The sequence below is a fragment of the Cervus canadensis genome, chromosome 9, assembly GCF_019320065.1.
Source record: "Cervus canadensis isolate Bull #8, Minnesota chromosome 9, ASM1932006v1, whole genome shotgun sequence".
NCBI classification, from domain to species: domain Eukaryota; kingdom Metazoa; phylum Chordata; class Mammalia; order Artiodactyla; family Cervidae; genus Cervus; species Cervus canadensis.
The window spans coordinates 54009805-54034175 of NC_057394.1; positions in this window are offsets into that span (position 1 = coordinate 54009805).

Here is a 24371-nt window from a genome sequence, read left to right on the forward strand (position 1 = left end):
CTAATAATCAGAGTCATCTTCTAAAACATATATCAGATATAATCACTCTCTACTCAAAGCCTGTCACTGATTTCACTCTGTATACTTGAAGTAAATCCTGACTCTTTCTCCTCCTTACAAAGTCCTATAAACTTAAACACTATCTTCTTTCTAACCTCATTCAAAACCACTCTTTTCTCTACAAGCATTTTTTTTAAATGCCACTGACTAGCTATTTATTCAATAGTGAAACTTTTTTGACCTTATACTTTTTGTATAAGCCTGGAATGTTTGTCTCCTGATTTTCACATGGCTGGTGCTGTCAAGGCATCCATGTATTCATTTAAACATTTCTCTCTTTTTATTTATTTATTTTATTTATTTATTTATTTTGCTATTTACAATGTAAACAGTTACAGGCCAATATATTTAAAGTTAACCTGCATTATTAAAAATTTCACCATCATTTTCTCTGAAAGGCAGTCTCTGACTACCAATCCCAAGTAGTTATCCCAATACATACTATATGTCATCTGTTTTAATTATTTTCATGGCTCCTGAAATCATTTGTGTTTGGAGGTGAGGGCAGGCAAATGCCTCTATGGAGCTCTACCTAGAGCTCCTTCCAGCTCACCTTGGTGTGGAGAACACAGCCAAAGATCCCTGAGTGCCCCCCGCAGCTATAGGAAATAATGGGAAAGCGCCTCAGTGGGGTGGAAGGTCAGGTGAGGAGTCACGGTTGAGAAAGTGAAGAAACAATGTGTGTAGATTAATGATTGTTATTTTGGAAAATATCAGTTTCCATTCCTGATATTAACAACTAGTAGGTAATCATACATGAGTAAGTATAATTTAGGACTCTTTCAGAAGCAATACAAACTAATTCTAGTTTCCTGAAGAGAATTTTATTGACAGGATCTGGACTAGCTTACACAGAATTGAAGAACAAGTTCAAACAACCTAATTGTTAAAAAAGGAGAATCCCATGGACGGAGTAACCTGGAGGGCTACAGTCCATGGGGTTGCAAAGAGTCAGACCTGACTGAGGCACTAACACTTTCACTTTTGTTTCAAAGAGGATTTTATTGAGACGATCTGGATTAGTTTACACAGAATTGAAGGAAAAGTTCAAACAAACTAATTGCTAAAAAAAAAAAAAAAGTAGCTACAGTAAGAAACTCATGAATTAGAATAATATCGAGAATCTGAATAGCTTAGTTAATGTTCAGTTTAGCTCGGTCGCTCAGTCCTGTCTGACTCCTTGCAACCCCATGGACTGCAGCATTCCAAGCCTCCTTGTCCATCACCAACTCGCAGAGTTTACTCAAACTCATGTCTGTTAAGTCTGTGATGCCATCCAACCATCTCATTCTCTGTCGTCCCTTCCTCCTCTTGCCTTCAGTGAGTCAGTTCTTCGCATCAGGTGGCCAAAGTACTGGAGTTTAAGCTTCAGCATCAGTCCTTTCAATGAATATTCAGGATTAATTTCCTTTAGGATGGACTGGTTGGATCCTGCCTCCCCAGATTATCCAATATTACAAATATCCATGGATTTCAACAGTTTTTTGAGATTCTTTTAAGTTTATTCATTAGTTCATAGAGAATGAACATTAACTGTGACGCTGTGACATCGCTCGTATTGTTTGCATGATTCTTAGAACCAAAGTCAATTCAATGTTCTGAGCTTTAGAATCACTGTCCATAGAAATGAGTATTGAATCTCTTTTCATGGGCATCACTGTGCTGATTAAATATAATAATATAAGAAATAACACTTATAAGCATTATGTACTACACAAATTCAGTAGCATTTACACTCAAATCTTTATAGTGGTGGATGTAGTTCTTGCTTCTACCCACCTGGTGAGGTATTGTCTCCTAGAAATATTGAGGACCTTCCATGTCCTCAAAATAACAGCATCTATCATAACATAGCTTGAAGCTGATGTGGAGTAGGTTCCAAGACAACTATTGTTCTTTCTGGGTGATCGTATTGCTGTTTTCACATACTGTTCTGATATTGTCTGGAATCTATAAGATGTGAAGTTTTGGCAACATATATGTCATACAGGATTTGCATGAGGCAATTTGTGAGTCATCTATAAACAGTAAAGTAGAGATTAAAAACATATATATAGCTTCATTATTTCTCTGTATTTTTCAACCTGGCCTAGGAGCCATGTTTCAGGAGCTGTGTTGGAGGAGTTAGTTTTCTAAAGATTTGTATGTTCCAGGCTATACTTTGGGAGGCTAGGCATTCTTCGCTTCTGCTCTGAGAGACTTTTTGTTTCCCATGTACCAAGGAGGCTGGCCCAACAAAGGAGACTGATTTTCCATTGGATCCAATGGATCCAAAGATCCATTTTCAGGAAACATTCAATATCTAAACACCAACCACATATCTACAGCCCATCTCCTGATTTTTCCCTCTTGTTTTACTGTCTGATCAAACTCTCACATACTTCAGGGCAGAAAAAAAATGACTCATGTCATGATACATGCTTCTCTATTACATGTATTAATGGAATAGACTCTATACCTTTAGTCTCAGGCGTTGGTTTTCAATCTTTAAAGCTGACTTAGAATTGTAAAATATTCCCTCTAACACATTCCCACCTTCTGGAACTGAAGGCTATGATCTCAAGATGAATTACTCTACAATAGATTTCTATAAGGGCAATACGAAACCAATATTCAAGAATGAATTCTCTCCATCCCATTCTTCAATTTTGAGAAGAAAATTTCTGACTGTATCACTGTTTGAGGATAGTATTGAAGAGTATGATATAAAGCAGTGATTAGAAACTACAGACTTTTAATTTTGTCAAGTCCTGCCCGTCATCTGTTTTTATAAATAAGGTTTTGCTGCGGTGTAGTCATGCATACACGTATGGTCTGTGACTGCTGTCCTGCCACCTTGGCCAGAGAACATATTGCCTGGAAAGCCTAAGACATTTACTATTGGATGCTTTATTGGAAAAATTTGCTGGCTGATGTTAAAAGTTTAGTTTTATATCAAATTATAACACCCCTATATAAATAAAACCTACTTCTTGCTTTGAGATATTTTCATCAGCTTATTTTTAGTAATAGTTGTCATGTTTTGTTCCTTCCCATTTACTAAATTAATTCCTAATTGAGAGACTCAAAGTTATAATAAGGAGACTCAGAATATAAAGGGAATTATGGATCATTGGGTCATACTATGCCTTAGATATTGTGATAAGAAAGCTAATGTTACCTCTTTTAAGCTGGATTCTCCTCTAATGTTTGTCAGATGAGCATCATCAGGAGCAATGTGTCAAAAAATATGGTATTCACTTCATATAGGGCCCCTTCCCCATTCTCCAGCTTTCATATTCAAACAGGATCAATTCATGAGCAGAGATCTCACAGTAGCAATGGCAAACTCTGACTTCAAAATTGTATTCCATTAGGGAGGATGTGATTTGGATTTGTTTCTCTTCTTTTCTGTCTTTAAAATTTTTCCATTGTGTGAAAATATTTTGGCATTTACAGTTTTTTAAAGTAAATAGAATTATGGGGTTTTTGACATTTTTCTCTCCTGAGGGAGGGAGCAGAGTTACAATGAATCCTCAAAGTTGTTAGTATTTTTGTCAGTCTTGTTTTTCACATTATCTATAAAACTTGAAATTCAGACAGATTTTCCATCTAAGGTCCCTTCTAGCATTAAAATTCAATGATTTTTAAAAATGGGACTTTTTGCAGAAGCCAGATGTTATTGAGCAGTCTTGTTTACTCATTAGCAACTAGAAAACAAATATTTGGTGCTATCAACTTCACTCTTAATTTTGGGCATTCTGTTGCTATAAAAACAAACAACAGAGCAGTTTTTATAGAATGAAAGAGATGAGGATTTTTTGATGAATCCATATTTTCAGTATAGGTCTCTCCCTTATACTTTTTAAAATGAATATCTAAGCTTAGTCATCTTTATCTATGAGGTTATTTTCTTTTCTTTTACAGTGAACTTATGTGCCCCATATCATCATCATTTGAAGTGTCTTACCTTTAAAGTCTGCCAAACCACTTATAGGTGTTTTCTATCAGTTGAGTGTTCATGAATCAGTAAGTTGATTCAAAGTGAACATATCTGTAAATGAACATATCTCAAATGACTTTGACATTTGCTCACAAGTAATTTCTCAGCACATTAGCTATCATGTTGAGCAGAAAGAAAAAACATGTCTTTGACTTCAGACACTATACATTTGAAAAATATTTTTTTTTAAATAATAGGAAGTAAGACAGATAAGATAAAATTGGGATCACTTGTTTCTACAGAACATATATATTTTTTCTCATGTGGTGGTTTAGTCACTAAGTCTTGTCTGACTCTTGTGACCCCATGGACTGTAGCCCGCCAGGCTCCTCCGTCCATGGGATTTTCCAGGCAAGAATACTGGAGTGGATTGCCATTTCCTTCTCCAGGGGATCTTCCCGACCCAGGGATTGAACCTGGGTCTCCTGCACTGCAGGCAGATTCTTTACCGACTGAGCTATGAGGGAAGCTCGTATCTTTTTCTCGTGTGTTAATATGTGTGTTTATACTACATGTGTGTGTGTTAAGTTGCTTCAGTTTTCCTTACTCTTTATGACCTCATGGACTGTAGTCTGTCAGGCTCTGCTGACCATGGGATTCTCCAGGCAAGCATACTTAGCCCTCCTCCAGGGAACCTTCCAGGCCCAGGGGCTGACCCTGCATTTCTGAAGGCTCCTGCATTGGCAGGCATATTCTTTTCCAGAAGGGCCACTGCTGGGCTGCTGCATCACTGACTCTGGCAAGCAGTGGTTTTTAGAATGAGAAGCATGCACTCCACTCTCCCAACTTCAATATCTTTTTACAACTTTTCTGATTAGAACTAACTAAATTGGGTCAAAATTCCAGTATCTGGGAACTACTTACAAGAATAACTTTCCATTGCTATATATTTTTTAAAGTGATTCTTAATGTCGATCTGAGAGTTTGGCATTCGATACTGTGTCCCAGTTTCCTATAAATTTTTTTCTTTAAAATAAAAAGGACCATTTCTGTTTCTTCCTGTGTATGACAGCTTTACAAGTGTTGGAAACAAATATTACCTTTCCTCTTTGTCTTTCTTCCCCTAAACTAAACACCCTATGCTGTTACAGAATGGTGTCTAAATCCCCCGCTTACTCTGTTTGGTCTCCTTGGCACACACCAGTTTTGTAATATATTCCTTAATGTGGACACATCACTGTACATAGTACTGTCCACATGTTCATGTCTGTAAAAATTCACAGCAAGAATTTTACAACATTCTAGATTTCCTTCAGCTTTAATTTGTTTATTCAAAGGAGATATATCCACAGATCTACTTTTGACAAAATACTCTATCACTTATATACACTCACATCCCATTAAAAGCAGCTTTTAAGAAAAATTTTGCCTCCATAAACTCTGTCTAGAATGCAAAATTAAATTAATTTTTTTAAAGTTATGTATCTCATTGAGTAGATTTTATTTCAAAAAAGGACAACAAAAACTGGGTGATTTTGTTTCTCTCTCATTTCTCATTACCTTTGTCCTTGTTTTATTTTTAAGCAGACTATCTCCACTTCACAAGAAAGGTGACCACCAAAAGCTCAAAATTAAGTAGCTGCAATCTCAGATAAAGGAAGACTTTAACTCTGAATGTCCAGAATTCACTGTAATTAAATTTTATTGCCTCTATTTAGATCATGTACATACACCATAATAAACCATGTATTTGTGGGAAAGTTTTGATTGTGTAACAAAGATCTCACACCCACGTCTAGGATAGAATCACTGGTGCTATTTGATCAATAGTCCAGCAGAGGGAAAAAGCTTGCTCTTAAAAGTAAAAGATGTTTTTTCAGACCAAAAACCTAACAGAAAGCAATTTATCCATTTCATTTTGTACTAATAGACAATATTTGAAAGTCAATCCATAAATCTTCATTAACTCAAATTAACATCAATTAGTATATTTGTCACACTAAGGCCTAGTTATCAAAATAAGGGAAAAGCAACTATGATCAGAAAATAAGAAGGAACCAATAGAGATTCATTCTGTTACTAACTCTAACATAATTTTTAATTTATTAAAGTTATCTTAGTCAATGTGAGTAGTTCCTATTATTAGCAGAAATATGTTCCAAATTTTAAAATTTCAACCTTGTGTGCCGTTCATTCATATATTCTTCATTTAACAAGTATTTGTTGAGTTCCTACCCTGTGCTTGTCACTTTCCAGGACTTGGAGTTGTAATATTGAGCAATTCTTGCCTGGACTCTGACACAGTGGAATTTAAGCGCAGTGCAGACCACAAGTCTTAAATAATTTATTATTTGGACTCAATTGTCATAAAGACTATAAAGTGAATCCACACTATCAGATGCTAGGCTGGTAAAAAGAGCACAGACTAACATATACTCTGAAATCAGAGAAGATGTTTTGGAGAAATGAGATTTTAAAATAAAATGTCATCTAAGTTTAGCAATAAAAGTAGCTAGGTGAAAATATATCTGCATCTGCATATGTTGCTGATGGATAAGGAGCAAGAAAGAGTTTTCTAGTGGTGAAATTCAGTAGGAAGTTTTAAAGAAGGTTGGGTGCATGAAACTATAGAAAGTCCAAAGAGAGAAGTAAGATAGGAACAAGAAGGAGGTAAAAACCAGACTCCCTAAGTCTTTTAAGGAATTTTTTACTTTATCCTAAGAGCAATGGAAAGCCATTGAATTGCTTGAAGCAGAGGAGTAACATGGAGAGATTTGTAGTTTTAAACAATCATAATGTTTGTATATGGGGAATGCTTTAGGATTCCAGATAGAAGGCTATTATGATAGTCTTTAGAGATGGTCTGCTTGTAATATGGTGCTGGCCAGTGGAATCAGAGGCCTGAGACGCACCAATAACCAGTATGAGAATATTTTTGAAAGTAGGAACATTAAGACTTAATGATTGCCTGTTTTTATATGCACATATAAATGTGACTCACTCTTTCAACCTAATGGTAATCATTATGAACATGTTTTAAGATAAAAGTAGCTGATTATGGTGTTTACTGTATTACATGAAGAGTCTAATTAGTTGCTGATCTAAATTCTTTCATGGAGAAGAAGTTTTCAAAGTAATTCTCCTCTTTGGGAATAAAACTTATTTTGTGGCTTCAATAGATGCAATATTTTAGAGCCAAGAAGCTACAGAATTTTTTAAAATAAAACAACCACCTTTCTGTCTTACTGGTTTTCTGGCAATCCAAAGAAAACCCAAAGTTGCCCAGAGTAAAGAGATGAGAAAAGTTATAAGACAGAGAAAGACAGGTGAGAATAAAAAACAGCAGAACAAGGACACCCAGAGGGAACTTGCAGTCTACCCAATTTTCAGTCTTACCTGAATGTGAAATATCCAAGTAGACAACTCTCTGAACAGGAGAAACAGGGATCCAAGCATTCCTGACTCTTAAGGTTGCACTGACCTCTTTCAAATGCTCCACATTCACACTTACTCTCTCACTGAAACTGCCTGACTATTCAGCAGCATCTCCAGGAGGAATAACCTCCACGAGGCTATTTCTTTTTTCTTTCTGTGTGAGACCATAATGATAGTAGCATATTGAGATCTTACATTTGAGAACATGGCATGCCTTGTTCTAAATGCTTTCCTTGTATTAATTCATTTAATCTTTGCAACAAATCTCTGAGGCGGTTACACTGCTGTCACCAGACTTCCCCCTAGGTCTCTGAGTTAGTAAATGGCAAAGCTGTGATCTGATCATATAGCATTTGGCTTCAGAGTTCAAACACTTGATTACTTGCTCTACTAACCTTAGCATAGCAGATACAGTAATAGCAGCTATGGTCCACATGTACTCTTTATGCCAAGTGCTTTTGGTTTAAAAGACATATCTTGATTCCTACAAAAACAGCCTAAGCTACATTTTTAAGATAAGTATTATTTCCCAATTTTCAGAAAAGAACATGGTGGCTCGGGGACATCTGTTTGACATGAGGCATATAACCAGTAAACAAGCAGAGTCAAATTCTTTAGTTGGGTATATCTGAATGCAAAACCTATTCTCGCTTTTTAAAATTTATTTATTTTTCAGTAGAAGGATAATTGCTTTGCAGAATTGTGTGGTTTTCTGACAAACCTCAACATGAATCAGCCATAGGTATACATATATCCCCTCTTGAATCTCCTTCCCATCCCCCTCCCCACCCCACCCCTCTAGGTTGACACAGAGCCCTGGTTTGAGTTTCCTGAACCACACAGCAAATTCCCATTGGTTACCTATTTTACAGCAGAAAACTCAGAACCTAGTCTTAGCTCTATCACAGACAGTATGATCATAAGCTTCATTTAATCCCCTAGCTTCAGTTCACTGAACTCTAAAATAAAAGTGATTCTCAAACTTGAGTAGTCTCAGAATACCCTTAGAATATTTTCGATAAATGTAGATTTTCTAGTCTCTTCTAAAGAACTTGATCAAGCAGATTTGGAGTGAGGGTCCAATCATTTACATTTTGAACAATAATCCCTAGAGATTCTGATTCATGTGATATGCAGACCATGCTTTTGGCTGACCTCACCTTGAAACATCTATTAAACAAATGCTGCTTTTGCTTTGTTCTGTTATGGCTTTGGTTGAAACTCAACTATCCCATGGTCACCCATATGGCACCTTCACCACCTGGACACTTAAAGATTTAAGAAAAATTGCTTTAGAATCTAACTGCATGACCTACTGGAGTCAGAAGGAAAACCCTTCTGAATTCCACAGCCTATGGAATGGGTTAGGCTCTATTTTCATGATATCTTCATATCTACAAAGCATTTGTGCTCTCAGGATCCAGGTCCTATGTTTGCATATGTAGTTTCTAAAGGTGACATATAGAACTGAAACTCCTAGTGTGGGCTCTGCTTTCTCATCCCCATTTCTGCATTGTTGCCTGCAGTTAAACTATTCTAATCCCCAAGCCTTTAATAACATAATTTCTACCCAGTTTCATTTTATCCTTAACACGTTTACTATCTAAAATTATTTTATTTGCTTTATTCGGATATTATCTTTTTCCTGTCACTAGAAATTATTTTGTAAAAGTAAGGACTTCATTCATTCACCACTTATTCCCAACATTTGTTAAGGGCTGAATAGCAGATGCTTACTAAATATTTGTTTCATGAGAGAATACTAATTATATTTTTCAGATTCTACTCAACATAATATCAAAATTACTGCCACAGTGGGTCTTCCTCATAACCATTCCTCTATAATTCATTGTGTATGTTTTACCATACTTTAACCTTCCTTAAATATCATTTCATCCACACATCTGTAATGATTAAAATCTAGCCCCTCCTCTCTTTATAAGGTGCAAATTTCTCTGTTACTGTCAGCTATTAGACTTCTAACTACAAACAGTTTCTCGGTCTTTCTAATTCTCCAGTGCCCAAAGCAAAGCATGTGCCCCCACCAGGATTGTCTTGTCACTGTTCTGGGAACACACACGCTTCCTCCCTATGATTTGGCCTTTCCCATTTGTAGCTCACTTGGCCACATTCTTCTTGCTCATCAAAGTCTGGCTCAGGTCTCAGCTTTTTGAAGACAATGTCACTGACTGTGATATTAAACTGTATTTTGTTTCATAATATCCTTCTCTCCTGACCTAGTTACAACCTTTTTAAAGAAAGGGTCCTTAAGTCCTCTACAGTGGTGGTTTTTAATCTGTTTGTCCTAGATCTCAATGAACATTTTGGATGATACAGAATAACACAATAGAGTAGAAAGCAAAGACAGCATCAGAGTATTTCACAAATATAAACTTGTGTTTTGTTTCTAGAAACTTTCTTTCTGTTGAAGTGTGTGTGTTATACTGGTTCACAATATAAGAAGTATTGCTTAACTGTGGATCTTAGTTTCAAAAGTTTGAAAGCTCCTGTTCTGTAGAATGAATCACAGCACTGATCACATTATAGAAACTCAGTAAGTACCTTCCACTTGATTAGTTGAAATAGCTCACAATTAATACATACAGTGAATGATAAGTAATCAGGTCCAATGTTAGACGAAATAATCATATTGATGCTAAAGCAGTGTACTTAAATATGATTTATTTAATTATTAAATAATTGCAAAGGAGGAATTTAGATTACAAACATAATATGACTCACTTAGTGTCACTTAAACTTTGCATTATTCTGGTTTTTAAGTTTAATCTCCTCTCTAGTGAAAAATCAACTCCAGGTTGTTACTTGGCAAGAACAGGAAAACTAATGAGCTTGTGCTATATTTTTAAGCAATAAATAAGTAAGGGATTTAAAATTGACTTAATATGTTTTAGTTTAATGAATTTTAGAATCTGGGACCTTAACTTCGCTATAAACACACTAATTCTAAATCTGATACTTCTCTCCCTGGGATTTTCTATAATCTAGGAAGAAGAATAAAAGTTTTGAGCTTTTAGTGTCGGTATAAAAAGTGCCTAATTTCAGAAACTAGTCACCATGGAGGATGAATTAAATGGAATCAGTTTATAATGAAATCCGTATTATGCATGTTTCATTAGTTTATATTTCAGCATCAACCTTTGAGTGAAGCAGAAAGAATGGAAAGAGGAGAAGGATAGTTCTTTATTAACTAACTTTTAGTAACATATGGAAGAATATGGAGCTGTGTGAATCAAAGACAAACTCCTCTGAAGCACTGTAAGTGAATGAATTATAATCACTGCAGCATCCTATCACATTTTTCCATTCAATGTATTTTTCAGCAATTGGTTGTATTTAGTGTATTTGCCTAATGTCAATTTTTTTTTCAAAAGGGGAAAAAAAAAAAGATTTTGATTGTCTTTGTTTTGTTTTGCTTTCTTTGCTTTACAGAATAAAAAGGAAAGTCAAGGCAACACAGAGCAAATACAAATAATGAAAATATAGCAGACATGATTTTTTTGAGGGTAATGATAACTTATAAAACTATCAGGGTAGTAAAGTCTACTAAGTCAGGGGTGTGAAGAAGTGAGACTAAGCAAATGTGGTGAGGGCAGCTGCGGCCAGCATGGGGGATTGATATAACTAGCATGACCAAACACGGGGAAGAAAAGACATCTATCTCTTAGGTTATATTTTACTTGGGAATCTGAGAGTCATAAAATCTTTGCATTTTAAAGCTGGAAGGGACTCAGTTCAACATTCTAATTTCACAGAAGAGGAAATTGAATTATGTTCTGCTAAGTATGTAGTCCATGTTTGCAAAAATTGCAAGCAGATTTTCAGAACCAGGATTACACACTGGGTGAAATATACCTTGGTCTTCCTAACACCCTCCTCCACAGCGTACCATGAAAACTCTCTTTATCCTTCGTCTCCATTTACTTTCCATTATTATGTCTTTTATTTTATTCATTAATACACCAAGTGTCTTCAAATTTTCAAGCTAAATACTAGACATTGGATATATATGATCCTCGCCAAGTTCATGAACAAATGCGTGAATAAGATGATAGAGATAATAACAATACAGAAATATAAGTTAAGTAAAAACAGATTAATGCGTGATTCCTATGATTTTCATTAAAGTGACAACTCAGCCATTCTCTGGACATAAGGAGAACATGATGTTGAAGCCGAATCTTAAAGCCTTAGTAGAAGTTAATCAGTTTTATAAAGAATGTGGAATGGAATACATGTTTTATTTCCATTAACATATGTATGTGCAGAGGTGGGGGGAGAAGAAGATTGTTATATAGGCACTGATTTTACTGTAGTAATCTGAATGATCACGTATTTCCTGTTCAATAGACTTGCTTTTCTATCTATATTTACTCGCCAAGTGATCACATCCTGCCTTGTGATTTTAAATACCACCTATTTGCTGATAACACTCCAAGTTATCCCTTTAGACTGAACTTTTTCCTTGAACTTCAGGCTAGTGTATATCCAACTGCTTACTCAACATCTTGATTTAGAAGTCTAATATGTCCAAAAATAAGTTCTGCGATTCTCTTACAAGCCATTACTTACTGAGAATTCCCCACATCTAGTTGCTAAAGTAAAAACTTTAGAACCAGCATAAATCCTTTCTCCTTCAATCCAGATTATCTTAAAGAATCTCACTCAAATTTTACCATCTCTTCTGCAAGTATTACAGTTCACTATAAGTGTTGAATGGATCCAATCCTAATAGGTATCTTTGTGTCTACTATTGTCCCATCCAATCTATTCTCCTTACAGCAGCCAGATAAAAATGAGTTTCTGTGTCATTCCTTTGCTCAAAATGCTTGAAAGCTCTTTCCTATTATCTAGAATAAAAGCCACAGCCCTTACTATAACCATGTGGCCCTCTTGGCCTTATGCTACTTCTCTGCCCTAATTGCCAGCTTCTCATCCCAGCTTCACTCAGGCCTGCTCACATGGTCCTCACTCTTCCTCAAACACTGCAGGCACATTCATGCCCCAGGATCTTTGCACATGCCATAATTTCTCCTGGGGATACACTACCTCAGATATCAAGTCTCACTGTTGCTTCCTTCAAGTCACAACTAAAATTTTACCTTCTCAGTGAGAGATTCCTGTCCACTGAGGATTTCACTGTCCCACATTACCTAAAATATATTTATATGTTTTACTTATGTCTTATTTTTGCTTTTTTTTTTTTTGCAGGGAATGTTTTTGCTATTTTTGCTACCACACACTAGAATGTAATATCTAAAGGAACAACATTCATTTTTATTAATAATTGAGTCTCTCAAGTTCATACAAACCAACTTCAACACACCATTCCTTGTGGACATCTGTGATGAAAGTATTAGAAATTCCATATTGGAAATGTCTTAGAATAAACATAGATTTTGTATCTCTCTCAAATTGCAGCCACTCTTGGGCTGAGAAACATATCAAGTTAAATGAATTATTAATGCATTAGCACAAAATCATTAACTGCTTATTTTGCTTCCATGATAAATTCTTTTTAAAAAACACTAAAACTGGAATTTGGAAGATGGGGAGAAGAAATGGATAAGTTTGAAAAGTTATCTTTCAAATAACCCAATATCTGGGTCAAACAGATTGGAAGCTGGGGGCGGGGCGGGGGCGGCATTGGTTGCTATGTTGTGTCTGATCATCTTACCTCTGTGATTCTAAAGCAGCTGAGAGAACAGGAGAGCAAGATGCTGAACTGAAGGAGAAGGACTCGTTTAGTTTTCAAGGTAGAACCCTCAATGAAAACAGGAGAATTCAAATCAATGGAATTTACTCTATCGGTAAACTGGCAATCAGACTTACCTTGTAGATTGTTATATTGAAAATATATTGAAAATCTGAATTACATAGTACTTTTAAACAATGTTTCATATATAGCAAACAGTAACGACTGTAAGTAGGACCAGGAATTGAAGTACTTTGAGAATCCAGCTATTCACTGGTAGTTCATAGGGATACATTTCATTGTCCCCACTGGAAACACCAGATTACATACAGTTTATATTTTTAAGCATAAAGTAACATAGATACTCCACAGTATTTGTTAATAATGTTTGGCAAAGGAAGCTTCTTCCATAAAATCATTAATCATTGTCTGGCTTATAATAGTTATTGTTTTATACAAGTATAGAAATATGATCTTAGAAGATGTAGGATCAGTTCTATTTTTCTATGACTCTCTAAAAACAGATGATAGAGAAAGTCAACCTGAGATGGATAGAAATAAGTTATATCTTTTCATTTAGCATATATGTTATTCTTAGTCCTAAATAGTATGCAAAAGAAAGGCAACAATACCATAGGTTACAGATAAAGTTCAAGAAATAATTTTTAAATGAGTATAGATGTACATTTCTTAATGTCTTGCTTTGCTTTTTAGGTCTAGCAATTAGCCATGGCAAGTGAGTAAAAGTGAAGCTCTTACACTTCTCTGGCATCTACTTTGATATTTACAAAACTCAGCAGTCATTGCAAATTTTACTTTTTGTGTAAATTTCACATCTTATGGCAAAGTAGTACAACAAGACGTCATAAATATTTGATAAAAGAAGTCAGAAAATACCTGGGAGGAAGCAAAAAATGGAAAGGTCAGCGATGGGGGAGTTTAATCCAAATGAGTGAACAATTATTAAGGAGTCTGGCTTGAGCTGGACAGAGTCAGCATTGTAGAGGCATTGGATGAACTGAGGAATCGGGACTGATTAAGGACAGCTGTTAGAGGGAGGAGCTGAGAACTGCAGACTCACCCATGTGAATTCAGTGTAATTGACTCAGATTACCCCAGTAGCCTCAGCTCCTCTCAAGCTCTATAAGGCAGCTATTTCTTTTAGAAATAAACTCTTTTTGTCATTAATTTCTTTGATGTCCTGAAGAATTATCTTGCAGTAGCTCACAGATGTCTTTGCCAGAAAGCATCCAGACTCATTATGAAATACAACAAGAAACGGCACAACTCAAAGCAGCTTGGAAACAAATGCAGACAGTTTGTCTCTCCCGTTTTTCCCAAGAAAATGCCAGAAATTCAGAAGTATAAGTTTGAGAAATTCCAATCCGTATTTCATGTTTGTAATATGATTTGTTTCCAAGAACTGTAAATTGTGCTGCAGCGTAAATATCACATTCCTACTCAAACTCCAAAGGGAATAAGTAACTGTTTGGGGTGTTTTGGTACTCTACTTAAGGCCTCACTGAGACCTGGAAAAATCTGAATTTAACTTGTGAGGATTATGTGACATAGTACTTCAGCAGAGAGCCATATAAATTGGCTCTCAAAAAGAGAAATGAATATTGTGGATATCTAAAGAGAATTCTAAGGACTATGCCAACTAGAACAATTTAGTAAAAAATAGTTAGAAATTAAATAACACTTGAAAGAATATTTAAAATAAGTCTATATTCTCAAAAATAGCAGAAAAGAAAGTTCATACAAGAAAACATATCACCAGCATGGAAAATGTATCCAAAATTGAAAAATGACTCCAATTCTTTGGAAGAAAAGTTGAAAGGTAATTTTTTAAATTTCTTTGGAAATAAAAGCAAAATTTCAGATTTAGACTCCTTTTATATAAAGAATTCTGCACTAGCTTTAATCATTAAAAATATTATGGAATAGGATGGTAATAAATTTGTTATATGACAAGCAAAAAAGAAAAAAAACAGGTATTACTACATTCCTGTAATTAACCAGTTACTATAGCTTAAGCATGGCAGCTGCTATACTTCCCCAATAAATGAATGCTAATATCACAGGACTTTTAAGTGAATTGTGAGGTCATAAGACACTTCTTCACATCTAATCCTATACCATTCAGCACCTTTTATAATAAATTTGTATTTTTGCTTTTACTATTTTCTTAGTATGTATAGAAAAGGCCTTCTTGGGTCATGATAGTATTTAACTGGTAGAAAACTAAGATTATTTTAGACCAGTGCTCCTCAAATGACTATGCAGGCATATTGCCAGGAGATTTTGCTGAAATGCAAATTATGGCATACTGTTCTAAAATGAGGCCTCAGAGTCACCATTTCTGAGCTGCACCGAGGCTGATATATCACCACACTGCATTTGGAACTCAATGGCTATTGACCTTTTCTTTGAAATTGTTTGCTTAAGTACACGAAATTGCACATTGCCTCACCTTAAGACAATGTGCTGAAATATATGTCAGAAACAACATAGGTAACATCTACAAAGGAGAAACTGGTCATCAACACGCTTTTGCCTCTTTCTTATTCTTCCTCTGCATGCTTCACTGCTATTCTTCCTCGAAGCGAGAGAACACCTTAGCTAAAATGAACCCGTAACAGAAAGTGACATGAATACAGTTAAGCATGAAGCCTTCACAACACAGACTATCAGCCTGGATTTTGTTGACACTTTCTATTGCCTTCTCAAAATATGTGTCAAACATATTTTGTCCTAAACTTTGATTATCATTGCATAATATTATACCAATTTTACCATTAAACTTCAGATTTATATTTACACAATATTTTTAAGATTGAATCTACTAACTCTTTGTTTCAGGTTGACACTTGCCTTCCTCAGGCCTATTACCTGCCTTACATCTTGGGACTCTGAAAAGTCGTATTCAATTGCATTGATGGCTGCAACTGTACAGAATTCACACGTACAAACTGCTGTGGTAATCAGTGGTTCAGTATACTTCGTATCCTTTCCTTGTATGAGTGCATGCTCAGTTGTGTCCGACTTTTTGCAACCCCCTGGACTGTAGCCCACCAGACTCCTCTGTCCTTAGAAGTTTCCAGGCAAGAATATTGGAGTAGGTTGCCATTTTCTACTCCAGTCCTTTCCATAGTTACATACAAAGTATTGGAGACTGACTGATTCCTGCAATAATCTTTGCTAATGTCAGATAGTTAGATCTCTGCTAACAGGATCAACAGATATGCATCAAAATAATTGTTGATACTAAAGAAAGCCAAGAAGTGTTATATATACACTCAGAAAAATATGGATTATGGAGTAGTGCAGAAAGCAAATTATATGAACTCACATACTGATTGTAATTGCTAGTCCTTCAACAATTCAACCGTCATCTTAATATTTAGGAAAGGATGAAAATAGCAAAGGCAAACTTCCATGCAAATAACTCTTCTTTCTTCCCTGTCCTCAATTTATCTTTTGCATTGCATTTGGAGCCATAAGCAAAACCTCATCCACGTTCAGTATGCTAAGATCTTTTTAACATGGAATAGAAGAGTACGGTTGTAACAAAATGCGGGAACACACAATGCCAACTGTGATCCTGGCTGTGATCACTTTAAATTAAATGACCCAGGGAAACCAAAGGCACTGTCTACAGAACATCCAAGTAATTTCTTGTGAAGACTTCATGCACACATTGCCAGGAAAAGAGAAATGCAGTTTCCCTCCAACTGCTTGCTGCGAGTGAACAGATCTCAGATATCCTCAGATAACAGACCTGAGGCACTAAAGGTGAATGTTTCTGCTAGAAGGACTGTGGAGGTGTGGGGAAAGACACAGTAAATACTGAAGGGAAACTTACAAACACTGTTTTCATAGGCAGAAATGATGGAGAGAAGTTACTGATGATTGTAAATAGCATAATAAAAGAAAGTAACATAACCTGAATCAAGTAAATAAATTACAAATTGGAAAACAAAAAAACAAATTAGAGAATGCTTCTTAAGGTTAGCCAAAACAAAAAAAGAAAAGTCTTGTTTTTCTAAACTGGCAGTGTAAAAAATTATACATACAGCCATTTTGTGGCTAGACATTTATACGTGTATCATTTTAAATATATGGAATGATACGAAAGTGAAGTGAAAGTCTCTCAGTTGTGTCTGACTGTGACTTTCATGGAAAGTCTTGGAATGTACAGTCCATGGAATTCTCCAGGCCAGAATACTGGAGTGGGGAGCCTTTCCCTTATTCCAGAGGATCTTCCTAACCCAGGAATCAAACCAGAGTCTCCTGCATTGCAAACTGATTCTTTCCCAGCTGAGCTATCAGGGAAACCAGAATGATACAAAACAATTTTGCTTATGTACACCTAAAAAAAAGTTCAATTCAATGATAGAAGCACCAACATTATACTATAGGAAAACTAGTCACACTTTACACTATGTACATGAAACAGATCCGTTTCCACCACTGCTATGATCTGTTTTGGATTTTGACATTTCCTATATCCTTATTACAAAAACTACTCAAGATGTGCCAGAAAAGTAGTCACCTTAGTGCTAGGAGAAAAAAAAGAAAAGAAAAGAAAACTTAATATTTAATGTTCCATCTAATCTAAACTCTTTTTTAGCAAGCAAGAAATATATTTTTAAAAAATAGCCTTAGATCAAGAAAGGATCAATACAAAGCCTAGTATTTATTGAAGATAGAAGTTCATTTTAATGTTGAATTAACAATATTTTATGCTGAGTTGAGATGAATGCAGGGAGTTTCTTTGTGCCGCATTTTCCTTAATTTTAATTGCCCAATTAGCTGGGGCTGTGTTGTTCATGGTTAACAGGAGCAAGGCAGATCACTTTAGTAAACAGCTCAGTGGTTAGGTCTGGTAGTTTACTCATGTGTAACAAGAAAGCAAATTACCTTGCAGTCTTCAGAAGCAATATCATAGAGGAACTAATATCTAAAAATCTAAAAGCAATGAATATAATGAATATAAAAGATTGAGATTAAGGCTGCATGATTGTTTTACTCACTATTTTGCTTTATTTTCTGGAAGAATGTTACGAAAGAATACACCTCATCTTTATAGGCCACTTCGATGAGTTTTGTGAAAATTGCCACCTCCTATGAAATATAGTGTCAACATACATAAACATTTTTAACCTTTATGAATTTCTGAAGGCAACAGAGAAACTCTAAGTCTTCTAGGACTGCCCCAACTGAGGCGGCTTTTATACACAGTACAAAGGGACTCATGCATGGCCATGTATTAATTGATAGTTACTGCAGAAACTTTCTCCTTGAAGAAACATCACTTGCATAAACAGATTGCATTGAAACAACTTTGGTTGTTTTAACAAACTATGATATCACATCCTTTTTTACAAGTGTGTATTAAAATAAGTAGAGATATTTGCCCTCTGGGGCTACAGTGAAAATGTTTCTGTCAGATTTTGCAGTATTCCTAAATTCTATATGTATCCTGGAAGACTGAAAATGAAGGCAAAAAAATGAAAGAAAAGAAAATGCAAACATTATATTAAAAACTGGGAAAGTATACTCTTTTTCTTAAGTTGAACTTAATCATAATGAATCAAAAACTATGAAGCACAGCAGGTATTTAGTATAATTTGGCTTAATGACTGATTAAGTGGATAATGTTTTTACTAGTTCAGTTTGAAAGTTCAGATAGAAATAAGAAAGAGATAATGTAAAGGTTTTTTGTTTGTTTGTTTGTTTTTAACATAAATGTACTGCACCAGAACATAAAGACACGGGATCAATGCTCATACTACCAACACTAAACGCAAAATAAAATAGTATCAGGGAAAGAAAAGTTCATGCAAAATCTATGAATATATACACGATTTTGAAGCTTAAAGTGTAAAAGAAAATATGATAAGAAAAGGAAAGGTGTCAGATGAAAAGAAGATTGCAGATGACATTAAGACAAATAATAAGACATTTTTCAAGCATGGAAGAACAAAAGGTCAGTAACAGAGAGAGTGGAGTTTCTTACAGATGGCCAGAGCAATTTACTGACTGAAAAGACAGGCATTGCTAAAACAAAAATCAAATGAGTTCATTGCCTTCCTATTCTCAGAGAGGGCTTGAGAAACAGAATCAGAAATAGACATAAATCTCAGAGGAATAAGGAGAAAAAATACCAAAGGAGGACTGCACTGAAACAAGTGCTTAAAAATAAAATCAGTTATTTTTTTACAAGAACTGAAAATCGCTTATATTCTTAACAAACATGTTATTTTATATTTTTTTAATTTTAAATCTATAAAGAGTTTTGGAAGCAAAAGTATAGCAGAATCCCACTAGCCTCTTTTCCAAATTTGTGAGGTGACTAAAATTGGGACAATATGGGACAAATAGGATCTCCAATTTGAATTAGTTTCCCAGTAAGAAAAACAGCATTTGGAAAGATTAGTAGTAGATTTTAGGGGTCCTCAAATCTATATCAACTTCACTGAAGAGAAAGTCATCAGGTAACTAGGGTTGGGTTTACAATCATTTCTGTTATACAACAAAAGTAGCACCTGTAAAAAAATGTCTGTCTCAGTAGAAATGGCTAAACTAAATAGAAAATTCAACTTAAAATACCTATAAAGCATCACAACACTTTCATTAAGGGAAAGAATGCTAGAAAAAATGCATCTTGTTAGGTCAAGACCCTGGTTCCTACTGCTCAAACTCTTGAATTGCTAAGCTGATAATTTAAATGTATAAATAGCCCTTGAGTTAAATAGTGAGAGGTGGCTTTATAGCACATTCAGGTATAGAGTTAGTGAGCAAAAGTGAATTTCATTAGTACACCTTTATGACCAATTAGCATAAAGTAAGTAGAGACTGGTGGAGGTCAGCCTTGTAAGAACATAATCAAAAGAAGAAGGACTGTTTTAAGTGTAGAAGAAAGACACATTTGAAGAAGGTATATGGAAAGAAAAATATTTTAGATACTGTTAAATGCTATGCCATCTGATTTATGTTTTTTTGTGATGGATATAGCTATGAGGGGAGAAGGCAATGGCAACCCACTCCAGTATTCTTGCCTGGAGAATCCCAGGGATGGGGAAGCCTGGTGGGCTGCCGTCTATGATGGGGTCAGACACCACTGAAGCCACAGCAGCAGCAGCAGCATAGCTATGAAAAGGACCAAAATATTTTCCTTTCGGTCTGTAACTTTGGGTCATATATATATACATATATGTTGGGATGACAGGCTGGTTAATTTTATGTGTCACCTTGTCTGGGCCTGGGTGTTTCTGTAAAGGGGTTTGGATGATATTAACATTTAAATTAGTGAACTTGAGTGAAGCAGATTACTTTTCATCATGTGAGTGAGCCTTATCCAATCAGTTGAAGGCCTTAGTGGAACAAAGACTGACCTTTCCTGAACAAGAAAGAATTATCTCAGCAGATTGACTGTGGACTTGAACTACAACTTCTCCTGAGTCTCTAGTCTGCAAGCCTAGTGCATCTGTTTTGAATGCAACAAGCCTCCACAACGACGTGGGCCATTTCCTTAAAATGAATCTCTCAATATATAGAGAGTACATAAACATATACATAAATAGTAGATAGAGAGATGATAGAAGATAATGAATGAATGATAGATAGATGAGTAGGTAGATAGATATCCTATTGGCTCTATTACTCTGGAGAACTCTCCTAATATATTAAAATAGATGACAAGATTAAACAAGCACTGTATATTAGTACGAATTTTAAATCCCTTTAAATAACCTGGTGTCAGTGCACAGTTGAGGTCCAAATGTGAGTCCTGATGATGGGACTTAAATGAGTTACTCCACTAACTCCTTCATCTTGAAATCCATTCCACTTACCTCTTGTTTTGGGAATGAGATTCTTTCCAAAAGTTCAGGCAACTTGAAACCTCTTACAACCCTAGTCCAATAAAGTTTTAAAATAAAGTGTATCCTAGAGAGAAGCCAGAGTCAATTTCAGAGTGATGAGGATTCCAAGTGAGAAACAAAAGGGATCATCAAAGTGAAAAAATGCAGTGTCCTCAGTGTGAGGAAGTAAGAAGGATTAGCTCTTTGTTCTTTTGACAGTAAGTTCCAACCCAAACTGATTAATGTAGCTTAACAATTTAATCTTAAAATGATCCAAAGTCAGGTATTTCTCCAAAATTTGAAAAATGGGTGAAATAGAACCTTGGGGTTCTTCTAGAACAATGATTCTGAAGTTGCAAAGTGTATCAAGATTTACTCAAGGGGGGCTTTAAGTTAGTAGATTTTAACTGAGGTCTAAATTTGCAGAATTAAAAAATGGAGAAAATTCTGCAGTTGGTTTTTAATAATATTTCTTTACAATATAGAAAACCTACTTGAAGAAATTGGATTATTAATTAAGGTAAATTTTTAAAAGTGAAATAAAGAAAAAATGCTGAAGAATAGAAAATATACAAGCAGCATGTAAATGTCATATTAGAACTAAAAGATGAAAGAAAATAATTCTTAAGTCAGACTTAAGGAAAGGAAAGAAAAGACAAGAAACAAAGGAATAGGCATAAGCCATTTCCTTCAGTCATGAAGTGGAGAAAAGCTAACCATTAACCATAAAATCTACAATGGACTATAATGTGAGGGAGAAAAAATTTTTGATACATGTGATGTTAATTCAACTTTTATTTATTACAAGTAGCTATTATTACCCTAACTAACAAAAGCAGTAAATAAACAGTAAAATACTGAAGAAAATCAACTTAGTAATAATCATACATGATATGGTATTTTCTATGCTTTCTGCTTACAATAAAGAAAACAAAATTTTAGTTTTAAATAAAGTTAATGATAAACATAAATGTTAATTAAAGTATTCATGAAACAATTATATTTAATATTTTGCATTTTTAAATGTACATTATAGTCTTTGTGTTTATTAGAAATAACTGCCTTTGCAGTATTTCAATGTTCAAATAAAACATGTATAAATAAATTTATCATTTAACTCTGAAGTAAGAAAAATAGCAAACCAAGTTTAAGAATAGAAAGGGAAAAAATAATAATGATTAGTGTAGAGATTAATAAATTTTGAACTTAAAATATAACTGAATCACATCCCAGAGTAGGAAATTTTATATTAAAAATATGGTCAGAATTATAATTAGATAAGGGAAAAAAGGATATACAAATAAAGAATAAGAAAGCATATATTAAAAAATGGTTATATATTACTTGGTAAATTTAGGCTAACACATTTAAAAATCATAGTAAAATAGATTATATTAAAATTGAATTTAGACATTTACAAAAAAAAAATCTAAAACTGAAAACAGATTATCACCCATGAAAAGTATCAAAATGCTAGAAAATTTTTAAAAAGAAGCAAAATCCATGGAGTTTTAAATGAACTGTGACATTTTCTTGACTGTACTCTTATTTTCTTTACCTCACTCAAAGAAAGCAAAGGCCATAAAGTTTTCAATAAATTGTGTAAGGCTTCTATAGGTAAAAACAGTGCAAAAGAATACAGACAAATCTCACTCAGCTTACAGATATTCTAAATAAACTACAACCGAAATCACCCAAAGACACAAACCATGATCACTTATAATTTATTCTGTGTTTAATTTTACTCCAGAAAAGACATTACTATAATTCATCATGCTAGTGGGTTAATGTATAGATATGAGAGTTGGACAGTGAAGAAAGCTGAGTGCTGAAGAATTGATGCTTTTGAACTGTGGTGTTGGAGAAGACTCTTGAGAGTCCCTTGGACTGCAAGGAGATCCAACCAGTCCATCCTAAAGTCCTGGGTGTTCGTTGGAAGGACTGATGCTGAAGCTGAAACTCTAATACTTTGGCCACCTCATGCGAAGAGTTGACTCATTGGAAAAGACCCTGATGCTGGGAGGGATTGGGGGCAGGAGGAGAGGGGGACGACAGAGGATGAGATGGCTGGATGGCATCACCGCCTCAATGGACATGAGTTTGAGTAAACTCTGGGAGTTGGTGATGGACAGGGAGGTCTGGCATGCTGCAGTTCATGGGGTCGCAAAGAGTTGGACACGACTGAACGACTGAAATGAACTGAACTGAAGTGAGTTAAAGGTGGAGAGACTGTAGGTCTTGAGAAATATCCAAAATGCATCTGATAAATTTCAAAGTCCATTTCCATTTAAAATTGCAATAATGAGTAGAAAATAATTTTAAATTTTTATAGTAAATTAGATGTTAATATTTTGGAAAAAAGCCAGTAACAGAAATAACACAGACAGGGAAGGAGGCACTTTAGCTTAGGGTGAAGGTCCACTGGGGGTGAAGTGTAGACCTCATCAACAGGCTCTTTAGTTCCTCTTTGATTTCTGCCTATAGTAAAGAGAAAAATAAACCGCAGGAAAATGTCTATAGCATATTTGCAAAATAAAGGAGTATACTGTAAAGACTGCATATTGTCACTACGCTTATTTAACTTATATGCAGAATACATCATGCGAAATGCTAGGCTGGATGGATCAGAAGCTGGAATCAAGATTGCAGGGAGAAATATCAAAATCTCAGATACACAGATGATACCACTCTAATGGCAGAAATCGAAGAGGAACTAAAGAGCCTGTTGATGAGGTTCAAAGAGGAGAGTGAAAAAGCTGACTTAAAACTCAACATCCATAAAACTAAGATCATGGCATCTGGTCCCATGGTTTCATGGCAAATAAACACAGAAAAAGTGGAAACAGTGACAGATTTTGTTTTCTTGGGCTCCAAATCACTGTGGATGTGACTGCAGCTGTAAAATTAAAAGACACTTGCTCCTTGGAAGGAAAGCTATGACAAACTTTAGTCAGTTCAGTCACTCAATCGTGTCCAACTCTTTGCAACCCCATGGACTGCAGCACGCCAGGCTTCCCTGTCCATCACCAACTCCCAGTTTGCTCAACCTCACGTCCATCAAGTCGGTGATGCCATCCAACCATCTTATCTTCTGCTGCCCCCTTCTCCTCCTACCTTCAATCTTTCCCAGCATCAGGATCTTTTCTAAAGAGTCAGTTCTTCGCATCAGGTGGCCAAAGTATTGGAGTTTCAGCTTCAGCATCAGTCCTTCCAATGAATATTCAGGACTGATATCCTTGAAAATTGACTAGTTTGATCTCCTCACAGTCCAATGGACTCTCAAGCATCTTCTCCAACACCACAGTTCAAAAGCATCAATTCTTTAGCACTCAACTTTTTTCTTTTTAATGGTCAAACTCTCAAATAAACCTAG